Source organism: Hypanus sabinus, chromosome 25, assembly GCF_030144855.1.
Source record: "Hypanus sabinus isolate sHypSab1 chromosome 25, sHypSab1.hap1, whole genome shotgun sequence".
NCBI lineage: Eukaryota > Metazoa > Chordata > Chondrichthyes > Myliobatiformes > Dasyatidae > Hypanus > Hypanus sabinus.
Genome location: NC_082730.1, coordinates 1,010,974 through 1,023,141, shown reverse-complemented (window position 1 = coordinate 1,023,141; position 12,168 = coordinate 1,010,974). Strand labels below are relative to the sequence as shown.

Here is a 12,168-nt window from a genome sequence, read left to right as displayed (position 1 = left end):
GGAATGGCTAATGTTATCCCACTTTTTAAGAAAGGAGGGAGGGAGAAAACAGAGAACTATCGACCTGTCAGCCTGACATCGGTGGTGGGGAAGATGCTAGAGTCCATTATTAAAGATGAAATAGTGGCAAATCTAGATAGCAGTGATAGGATTGAGCCAACCCTGCATGGATTTACCAAGGGTAAATCATGCTTGATTAATCTGTTGGAGTTTTTTGAGGATGTAACCAGGAAGTTAGACGGTGGAGATCCAGTGGATGTAGTGTACCTCAATTTTCAGAAGGCATTTGATAAGGTCCCACATAGGAGATTGGTGGATAAAATCAAAGCTCAGGGCATCGGGGGGAAGGCATTGACATGGATAGAAAACTGGTTGGCAGATAGAAAGCAAAGGGTAGCGGTGAATGGGTGTTTCTCGGAATGGCAGGTGGTGACTAGTGGTGTGCCACAGGGCTCGGTATTGGGACCACAGCTGTTTACAATTTACGTCAACGATTTAGATGAAGGCATTGAGAATAACATCAGCAAATTTGCTGATGATACTAAGCTGGGTGGCAGTGTGACATGTGATGAGGATGTTAGGAGAATTCAGGGTGATTTGGATAGGCTGAGTGAGTGGGCAGATACTTGGCAGATGACATTTAATGTGAATAAGTGTGAGGTTATCCACTTTGGGAGTAAGAACAGGAAGGCAGATTATTATCTGAACGGTGTAGAGTTAGGTAAAGGAGAAATACAAAGAGATCTAGGAGTCCTTGTTCATCAGTCACTGAAGGTGAATGAGCAAGTGCAGCAGGCAGTGAAGAAGGCTAATGGAATGTTGGCCTTTATTACAAAGGGAATTGAGTACAAGAGCAAGGAAATCCTCTTGCATTTGTACAGAGCCCTGGTGAGACCACACCTGGAGTATTATGTACAGTTTTGGTCTCCAGGGTTAGGGAAGGACATCCTGGCTGTAGAGGAAGTGCAGCGTAGATTCACGAGGTTAATTCCTGGGATGTCTGGACTGTCTTATGCAGAGGGGTTAGAGAGACTGGACTTGTACACACTGGAATTAAGGAGATTGAGAGGGGATCTGATTGAAACATATAAGATTATTAAGGGATTGGACAAGATGGAGGCAGGAAATATGTTCCAGATGCTGGGAGAGTCCAGTACCAGAGGGCATGGTTTGAGAATGAGGGCTAGGTAATTTAGGACAGAATTAAGGAAAAACTCCTTCTCCCAGAGAGTTATGGGGGTCTGGAATGCACTGCCTCGGAAGGTAGTGGAGGCCAATTCTCTGGATGCTTTCAAGAAGGAGCTAGATAGGTATCTTATGGATAGGGGAATCAAGGGATATCGGGACAAGGCAGGAACCGGGTATTGATAGTAGTTGATCAGCCATGATCTCAAAATGGCTGTACAGGCTCGAAGGGCCTAATGGTCTTCTTCTGCATCTATTGTTTATTTATCTTCTAAAAAAAATTTGTTGCCTTTTATTAGTTTTATAAAGCTTCCCGATCATCTAACTTCCCACTAATTTTTGCTCCATTATATGCTCCCTCTTTGGCTATTATGTTGGCTTTAATTTCCCCTATTAGCCATGGTTGTATCATCTTGCCCTCAGAATTCTTCTTCCTCTTTGGGATGTATATACCCTGTGCCTTCTGAAATGCTTTCAGAAATTCCAGCCATTGCTCCTGTGCCGTCATACATGCCAGCATTCTTTTCCAGTCAATTCTGGCCAGCTTCTCTCTCATGTCTCTATAATTTCCTTCACTTCACTGTAATACTGGTACATTAGGTACTTAATGAGTACTTTGCTTCAGTATTCACTACAGAAAAGGACCTTGGCAATTGTAGGGATGACTTACAGCAGACTGAAAAGCTTGAGCATGTAGACATTAAGTAAGTGGATGTGCTGGAGCTTTTGGAAAGCTTCAAGTTGGATAGGTCACCAGGACCGGACGAGATGGACCCCAGGCTATTGTTGGAGGTGAGGGAGGAGATTGCTGAGCCTCTGGCAATGATCTTTGCATCATCAATGGGGATGGGAGAGGTTGCTGAGGATTGAAGGGTTATAGATGTTGTTCCCTTATTCAAGAAAGAGAGTAGAGATAGCTCAGGAAATTATAGACCAATGAGTCTTACTTCAGTGGTTGGTAAGTTGATGGAGAAGATCCTGAGAGGCAAGATTTATGAACATTTGGAGAGGCATAATATGATTAGGAATAGTCAGCATGGCTTTGTGAAAGGCAGGTTGTGCCTTACAAGCCTGATTGAATTTTTTGAGGATGTGACTAAACATATTGATGAAGGTAAAGCAGTAGATGTAGTGTAAATGGATTTCAGCAAGGCATTTGATAAGGTTCCTCATGCAAGGCTTATTGAGAAAGTAAGGAGGCATGGGATCCAAGGGGACATTGCTTTTGGATCCAGAACTGGCTTTCCCACAGAAGGCAAACAGTGGTAGATGGGTCATATTCTGCATGGAGGTCGGTCACCAGTGGTGTGCCTCAGGGATCTGTTCTGGGACCCCCACTCTTTGTGATTTTTATAAATGAGCTGGATGAAGAAGTGAAAGGATGGGTTAGTAAATTTGCTGATGACACAAAGTTTGGAGGAGTTGTAGATAGTGCGGAGGGCTGTCAGAGGTTACAGCAGGACATTGATAGGATGCAAAACTGGGATGAGAAGTGGTAGATGGTGTGGTGAACTACAGATACCTGTCTGGACACACACCCCCCTGCTGACTGCTCCTTTGGCTCCTCCCACAGACCCCGGTATAAAGGCGATTGGAGCCTGAGCCCCGGCATCAGTCTCCAGGATGTAGTGTGGTGGTCAATTGCTGCTTGTTCTTTCTTTCAGCCAATAAAAGCCTATATCTCGCCTCTTGTCTCTGAGATTTATTGATGGTGCATCAGATGGGGTTCAACCCAGATAAGTGTGAGGTGCTTCATTTTCAAAGGTCAAATATGATGGCAGAATATAGTATTATTGGTAAGACTCTTGGCAGTGTGGAGGATCAGAAGGATCTTGGGGTCCGAGTCCATAGGACACTCAAAGCTGCTTTGCAGGTTTACTCTGTGGTTAAGAAATCATACGGTGCATCGGCCTTCATCAATCATGGGATTGAATTTAGGAGCCAAGAGGTAATGTTGCAGCTATATAGGACCCTGGTCAGACCCCACTTGGAGTACTGTGCTCAGTTCTGGTCACCTCACTGCAGGAAGGATGTGGAAACTATAGAAAGGGTGCAGAGGAGATTTACAAGGATGTTGCCTGGATTGGAGAGCATGTCTTATGAGTATAGGTTGAGTGAACTTAGCCTTTGTTCCTTGGAGTGACGGAAGATGAGAGGTGACCTGATAGAGGTGTATAATATGATGAGAGGCATTGATAGTGTGGATAGTCAGAGGCTTTTTCCCAGGGCTGGATTGGCTAGATTGAGGGGGCATAGTTTTCAGGTATTTGAAAGTAGGTACAGAAGAGATGTCAGGGGTAAGATTTTTTTACGCAGAGAGTGGTGAGTGTGTAGAATTTGCTGCTGGCAACGGTGGTGGAGGTGGATACAATAGGATCTTTTAAGAGATTCCTGGACAGGTTAATGGAGCTCAGAAAAATAGAGGGCTATAGGTAACCCTAGGTAATTTCTAAAGTAAGGACATGTTAGGCACAGCTTTGTGGGCCAAAGGGCCTGTATTGTGCTGTAGGATTTTTATGTTTCTATCTAATTTTAGTTTCTCCTTCTCAAATTTCAGGGTGAATTCGATCATATTATCACTTACCCCGAAGGGTTCTATTACTTAAGCTCTCTAATCAATTCCAGTTCATTACACATGGCCTAATCCATTACAGCTGACCACCTAATGGGCTCAACCATGAGCTGCTCTAAAAAGCATTTTGAAGACACTCTGGAAATTCCCCCTCTTGGAATCCCGCATCAACCTGCTTTTCCCAATCTCATGCATATTAAAATCCTCCATGACTTTTGTAACATTGCCCTTTTGGCATGCATCTTTTATCTCCTTTTGTAACTCGTAGACCATATCCTTACTACTATTTTGGGGTCTGTTACAACTCCATAGAATCTTTTTACCCTTGCAGTTCCTTAGCTCTATCCACAACAATTCAACACCTTCCAACCCTATGTCACCTCTTTCTAATAATTTGATTTCATTTTTTACCAACAGAGCCATGTCAACCCTCTGCCTTCCTGCCTATCCTTTCAATGCAATGTTTATTCTTGGACATTAAACCCCCAGCTGTAAACTTCTTTCAGCCATTATTCAGTGATTGCTACAGCATCATACTTTCCAATCTGTAACTGTGCTACATATTCATCTACCTTATTCTGTATACTGCGCGTATTCAAATAAAAATCCTTTAGTCCTGTATTCACCTTTTTTGATTTGTCTGCCTTTTGTCATCCTGTTGACAGCATTTTTGCCCTATTATCTGCCTCTCAATGCCAGGGACCTCACTACACATTGCCTGTTTGTAAATCAACTACGGCTTTGTGACAAAAAAAGCACAACAGCGTCTCTTCCACCTCAGGTGACTGAAGAAGTTCGGCACGAGCCCCCAAATCCTCAAGACCTTCTACTGGGCACCATTGAGCGCATCCTGACTGGCTGTGTCACTGCCTGGTACGGGGACGACACCAGTGATTGCTGGGCACTGCAGAGAGTGGTATGGACAGCCCAGCATATCTGTGGATGTGAACTTACCTCCACTGAGGACATTTCCAGCAGCAGGTGCAGAAAGAAGGCATGGAAGATCATCGGGGAGACCAGTCACTCCAACCATAAACTGTTTCAGATGCTTCCGTCTAGCAAACAGTACCACAGCATTAAAGCCAGGACCAACAGGCTATGGGATAGTTTCTTTCTACATGCCATTTGATTTATAAATTCACATGTCTGTACACTGTGATGGAATCATAAAGATTTTTACTCTGATGTTGTGGGATGGATTTAAATAAATTCTAAATACTAATTCTTCATCTTCAGCACCATCACACCAATTCCCAACCCCCTGCCAAATTAGTTTAAACCCATCCAAACTACTCTAACCAACCTGCCTTCAAGGATATTGGACCCCACCTTCCAGGGTCAGATGTAACTCATCCCTTTTGTATAGGTCATACCTTTCCCAGAAGAGATCCCAATAATCCATAAATCTAAACCCCTGTCCCAGTTCCTCAACCGCACGTTCACCTGCCAAATTATCCTATTCTTACCTTCACTGGCATGTGGTACCAGGAGCAATCCTGAAACTACTACCCGGAGGTCCTGTTTCTCAGCTTTCTACCTAGCTTCCTAAAATCCCTCTTCCTGACCTCCTCAGCTTGTCTACCTATGTCATTGGTGCTAATATGTATCATATCTTCTGGCTGTACACCCTCACCCTTGAGAATGGCATGGACTCGCTCCAAGACATCCCTGAACCTGGCACCAGGGAGGCAACATACCATCTGGGTGACTCTATTGCGCCCACAGAACCTCCTCCCTGTTCCTCTGACTAAGGAATCTCCTATCACCATTGCAGTCCTCTTCACCTCTCTGCTCTGGAGCCACAGCTCCAGACTCAGTGCCAGATACCCAGTCACTCTGCACCACCCCACCCTGATAGGTCACCCCCCTCAATAGTATCTAAGGTTATATACTTAATATTGAGGGAAACAGTCACCGGTGTACTCTGCATTGGTTGTGATTTCCCCTCCTGACAGTCACCCATTTACCAGTCCTCTGCAAGCTAAGACAGACAGACATACTTTATTGATCCCGAGGGAAATTGGGTTTCGTTACAGTCGCACCAAACAAGAATAGTGTAGAAATATAGCAATATAAAACCACAAATAATTAAATAATAATAAGTAAGTTATGCCAAGTGGAAATAAGTCCAGGACCAGCCTATTGGCTCAGGGTGTCTGACATTCCGAGGGAGGAGTTGTAAAGTTTGATGGCCACAAGCAGGAATGACTTCCTATGACACTCTGTGTTGCATCTCGTTGGAATGAGTCTCTGGCTGAATGTACTCCTGTGCCTAACCAGTACATTATGGAGTGGATGGGAGACATTGTCCAAGATGGCATGCAACTTGGACAGCATCCTCTTTTCAGACACCACCCTCAGAGAGTCCAGTTCCACCCCCACAACATCACTGGCCTTACGAATGAGTTTGTTGATTCTGTTGGTGTCTGCTGCCCCAGCACACAACAGCAAACATGATAGCACTGGCCACCACAGCCTCGTAGAACATCCTCAGCATCGTCCGGCAAATGTTAAAGGACCTCAGTCTCCTCAGGAAATAGAGACGGCTCTGACCCTTGTAGACAGCCTCAGTGTTCTTTGACCAGTCCAGTTTATTGTCAATTCGTATCCCCAGGGTAACTATTTCTCTGTAGCTCCTATCTATCACCTCTTCATTCTCCCATATGTCGAAAGTCATTGAACTGAGCTCCTGTTTCTTAACTCTTCTTCCACCGGCTCCGTCTCCAAACTTACTTCTTTGGCAAGGACTCTCCGACCCCCACCGATGACCCCTTCTCTCATCCTCAACCCTCCTCCTCTTCATGGACACCCTGCTCTGGATCTCTTTATTGCTAATTGTCAACAGGACATCAACCATCTCAACTTCACCACACCGTGTTCCATTTCCAACCTCACTCCTTCCAAACGCTCTGCTCTCCGCTCCCTCTGCACCAATCCCACCCGCACTATAAAACCCGCTGATAAGGGGGGAGCTGTTGTTGTCTGGCGTACTGAACTCTACCTGGCCAAGGCACAGCGACAACTCTCTGATACCGAGCATCAGGCCACTGTCTCCTATACCATCACCAACCTTATCAGCTCTGGGGATCTCCCATCTACTGCCACCAACCTCATAGTTCACCGTGCACTTCCCGTTTCTACCTCCTTCCCAAGATCCACAAACCTGCCTGTTCAGATAGACCCATTGTCTCAGCTTGCTCCTGCCCCACCAAACTCATTTCTGCATACCTTGACACTGTTTTATCCCCCCTTGATCAATCCCTTCCCACCTATGTTCATGACACTTCTCACACTTCAAATTTTTTCAATGATTTTAAGTTCCCTGGCTCCCACCACCTTATTTTCGCCATGGACGTCCAGTCCCTATATACCTCCATCCCCCACCAGGAAGGTCTCAAAGCTCTTCGCTTCTTTTAGGATTCTAGACCTAACCAATTCCCCTCTACCACCACTCTCCTCCGTCTAGCGGAATTAGTTCTTACTCTCAATAATTTCTCCCTTGGCTCCTCCCACTTCCTCCAAAACAAACGTGTAGCCATTGGCACCTGCATGGGTCTCAGTTATGCCTCCCTTTTTGCTGGCTTTGTGGAACAGTCCATGTTCCAAGTCTATACGGGTATCCGTCCCCCCCTTTTCCTTCGCTACATCGGCGACTGCGTTGGTGCTGCCTCCTACGTGCATGCTGAGCTCGTTGACTTCATTAACTTTGCCTCCAACTTCCACCCTGCCCTCAAATTTACCTGTTCATTTTTTGACACCTCTCTCCCCTTTCTTGATCTTTCTGTTTCAATCTCTGGAGACGGCCTATCTACTGATATCTACCATAAGCCTACAGACTCTCACAGCTACCTGGACTATTCCTCTTCCCACCCTGTCTCTTGCAAAAATGCCATCCCCTTCTCACAAATCCTCAGTCTCTGCCGCATCTGCTCTCAGGATGAGGCTTTTCATTCCAGGATGAAAGAGATGTCTTCCTTTTTTAAACAAAGGGGCTTCCCTTCTTCCACCATCAACTCTGCTCTCAAACGCATCTTTCTCATTTCCTGCACATCTGCCCTCACCCCATTTGCCCACCACCCTACTCGGGATAGGGTTCCCCTTGTCCTCACCTACCACCCTACCAGCCTCTGGATCCAACGTATAATTCTCCATAACTTCAGCAACCTCCAACGGGATCCCACTACCAAGCACATCTTTCCCTCCCCCCCCTTTCTACTTTCCTCAGGGATCGCTCCCTACGTGACTCCCTTGTCCATTCAGCTCCCCCATCCCTTCCCACCGATCTCCCTCCTGGTTCTTATCCTTGCAAGTGGAACAAGTGCTACACCTGCCCTTACACTTCCTCCCTCTCCACCATTCAGGGCCCCAGACAGTCCTTCCAGGTGAGGCGACACTTCACCTGTGAGTTGGCTGGTGTGGTATACTGCGTCCAGTGCTCCCGGTGTGGCCTTTTATATATTGGTGAGACCCGACGCAGACTGGGAGACCGTTTCACTGAACACCTACGCTCGGTCCGCCAGAGAAAGCAGGATCTCCCAGTGGCCACACATTTTAATTCCACATCCCATTCCCATTCTGATATGTCTATCCATGGCCTCCTCTACTGTCAAGATGAAGCCACACTCAGGTTGGAGGAACAACACCTTATATACTGTCTGGGTGGCCAACCAGATGGCATGAACACTGACTTCTCTAACTTCTGTTAATGCCCCTCCTCCCCTTCTTACCCCATCCCTGAAATATTTAGTTTTTTTTCTCTCTGCCCATCACTGTTCTCCATCTCCCTCTGGTGCTCCCCCCCACTTTCTTTCTTCCTAGGGCTCCCGTCCCATGATCCTTTCCCTTCTCCAGCTGTATCCCTTTCACCAATCACCTTTCCAGCTCTTAGCTTCACCCCACCCCCTCCGGTCTTCTCCTATCATTTCGCATTTTCCCTCCCCCTCCTACTTCCAAATCTCTTACTATCTTTCCTTTCAGTTAGTCCTGACGAAGGGTCTTGGGCCAAAACGTCAACAGCGCTTCTCCCTAAAATGTGTTCCACCAGCATTTTGTGTGTGTTGCTTGAATTTCCAGCATCTGCAGATTTCCTCATGTTTTTCTCCGGTTTCTTAATATGTTCTCTCAGGAGCTGCAGCTCGGTGCCCCCGGAGCTACTCTCACTGTACTATGCTCGTACAGGTGAGGAATGGCCAAATAAGAACAGAGAGACAGTAACTTAGAAGATAGTCTACCTCACTCAAACATGATGCTGCCTAAGCCTGATGAATCAGGTGATTGGTAGCTTCTCAACTCAGAAAAACTGCCTTCACATTCTCAATCACCACCCTGATTAAAAAGTAGCCCTTTTCATGCACCCCAGGTGTTGATTGTCCAACTCAAAGAAAACTGGCTCAAAGCTCTGGTTTTTAAATCACAAACTTTTCACCTTTCATCCTTAAACTGTGACCTCTGGTTGTAGTCCCACCCGACCTCAGTGGAAAAAGCATGCTTTCATTTACCCCATCTAAACACCTCATAATTTTATACACCTCTTTTGATTTGCCCCTCAATCTTATATGTTCTAATGAATAAAGTCCTAATCTATTCAATTTTTCCTTATAACTCAGGTCCTCCAGACTCACCAATATCATTGTAAATTTCCTCTGTACTTTTTCAACTTTGTTTATATCTCATCTCTCGCTTTCTCAATAATCTGGAGTATGTCCCATCAGGCCCTAGGGACTTATCCACCTAAAAGTGTAGCAATAAGAAGGCAGAAAACTACAGACCAGGGAGTCTGATACTGGTGGTGGGCAAGTTGCTGGAGGGGATTCTGTAGGACAAAATCTAGCAACATTTGGAGAGACAGGGACTGATTTGGGATCAGCAGCATGGCTTTGTATGTGAGAAGTTTTATTTGATAAACCTCTTGGAAGTTCTTGAAGGAGGTAACGATGAGGGTAGGACAGTGGAGCAAACTGGTCTGGAGGGGTCCGGGGGAAGCTGGATCAGATTTATGCTTGGCTCAGTGGTCGGAAGCAGAGGGTGATGGTTAAGGGTTCTTGGATGAGAGGTGTGCATCTGGTGTTTTACCTCAGGGGTTGGTACTAGAGCTTTTTGTTGTTTATAGAAATAGTTTCGATGTCATTAAGTCATGGAACACTACATCACAGAAACAGCCCATTTAGTCTCATCTAACCTGAATCTCATCCACCTGCACCCAGACCAGAGCCCACCACACCCCTCCCATCCACGTACTTGTCCAAACTTAACCCACATCCACCACTTTTGCTGTCAGCTTGTTCCTCTGAGGTAAAAAATTATCTCTCAGGTTCCTCTTAGACATTTCAACTTTCACTTTAAACTTTTAAACCTATAATCTCAGAGGAACACGCCTACAAGCATTCATTGTATCGATACATAGAACATAGAAAACCTACAGCACAATACAGGCCCTTTGCCCACAATGCTGTGCCAAACATGTACTTGCTTTAGAAATTACCTAGAGTTACCCATAGCCCTCTATTTTTCTAAGCTCCATGTACTCATCCAGGAGTCTCTTAAAAGACCCTAATGTACCCTTCACAATGTTGTATATCTTTAGCAGATTTCCCCTCATCTTCCTGCACTCCAGCGAATAAAGTCCTAACCTATTCAACCTATTCTTATAACCAAGTTCCACTAACCCCAGGGAGAGGTGAAAGAGTGGTGTGGGGAGGAATTGCATTACTAATAAGGGACAATATCACAGCTGGACAGGAGAAATAATGGAGGGGTGAGGCATTGAATCCTTTGGGTGGAACTCAGGAATAGGAGGGGTGCAATCACACTGATGGGATTGTACTACAGACCCCTCAACAGCCACCAGGACATTGAGGAACAGATATGTAATCAGATTAAGGTAAGGTGTAAAAATAACGGTTGTTGTCACAGAGGCTTCAACTTCCCCGATATAAACTGGGTCTTCCGTAGTCTAAGGGGTTTAGATGGGGCTGAATTTATTAAGTATTTGCAGGAAGGTTTCTTAAGTAAATATCTGGATGGTCGAACAAGAGGAGGGGCCATAACAGACCTATGAGCCTGGCCAAATGACTGACCTTTCAGTGGGTGAACAGTTAGGGAACAGTGACCACAACTCCTTAACTTTCAAAACAGCTATAGATAAGGATGGGTATGGTCCTTTTGGGAGAATTTTAAATTGGAGTAGGGCAAATTACGACGGCATTAGGCAGGAACTAAGTAGTATTAATTGGGAATACCTTTTCTCTGGCAAATCCATTTCAGACATATGGAGGGAACTTAGAGATCGATTACACCGAGTACAGGAAAGGTACGTTCCTGTTAAAAGAAAGGAAGAAGATGGAAAGATCAGAAAACCTTGGATGTCCAGAGGTGATGAATTTAGTCAAGAAGAAAAAGGAAAAGTATGTAAAGATTCAGAAGTTAGTATCAAATGAAGCACGTGAGGAGTGTAAAGAAACCAGACAAGAACTAAAGAAGGGAATTAGGAAAACCAGGAGGGGCCATGAAAAGTCCTTGGCAAGTGGTATTAAGGTGAATCTCTAGGTGTTCTCTACATACATAAAAAGCAAGAGGATAACTGGAGAGAGAGTAAAACCACTCAAGGATGGGGGTGGGGGGGGGAAGGGGAAAGTTTCCTTGGTTGCAGAGAATGTGAGTGAGGTACTTAATGAGTACTTTGTTTCAGTATTTACCAAGGAAAAGGATATGGAGGACCAGCTATCAGTGCTGAGTATATAAATACATTGGGGCATTTAGAGGTCAAGGAGGAGGAAGTGTTGGGCCTCCTAATAAGTATTACGGTGGATAAGTCCCTGGGGCCAGAAGGGATTAACCACAGGTTATTGAAGGAGGCAAGAGTCGAGATTGCTGGGCTCTTGACCAATACCTATGTATCCTCCCTGGCCACAGACGAGATCCTTGAGGACTGGCAAGTAGCTAATGTTGTACCTCTAGTTAAGAAGAGAACAAGGGAAAATCCTGGGAAGTAGACACCCAAGAGTCTCACAACAGTTGTTGGGAAATGGCTGGAGAAAATTTTGGGGATATGATATATGAGCCTTTGGAAATCCAGGGCCTAATCAGGGAGAGCCAGTGGTGGCTTTGGGCAAGTCATGTCACTTTTTATTGTCATTTCGATCATAACTGCTGGTACAGTACACAGTAAAAACGGGACAACATTTTTCAGGGCCATGGTGTTACATGAAACAGTGCAAAAACTAGACTGAACTATGTAAAAAAAAACACAGGAAAAAAAAAACACCAGACTACAGACCTACCCAGGACTGCATAAAGTGAACAAGACAGTGCAGGCATTACAATACATAATAAACAAGACAATAGGGGAGTAAGTTGTGTCAGTCCAGGCTCTGGGTATTGAGGAGTCTGATAGCTTGGTGTGGCAGGTCTTA

At 45.2% G+C, this 12,168-nt stretch overlaps 1 protein-coding gene across 2 annotated transcripts in view; it reads left to right on the top strand.

The window, feature by feature from the left end:
* The window catches only part of LOC132380914 (immunoglobulin superfamily member 11-like), a 31,257-nt gene extending 26,526 nt beyond the window's left edge, over positions 1–4,731 (top strand). Inside the window, exon 8 of one of the 2 annotated variants that reach the window (XM_059949854.1) lies at positions 4,539–4,731. The gene's annotated coding sequence lies outside the window, so the exon portion shown is untranslated. Of the gene's footprint in view, positions 1–3,742 lie in introns of both variants that reach the window. The other variant, XM_059949853.1, reaches the window with a different exon arrangement.
* The last annotated feature ends 7,437 nt before the right edge of the window (positions 4,732–12,168 follow it).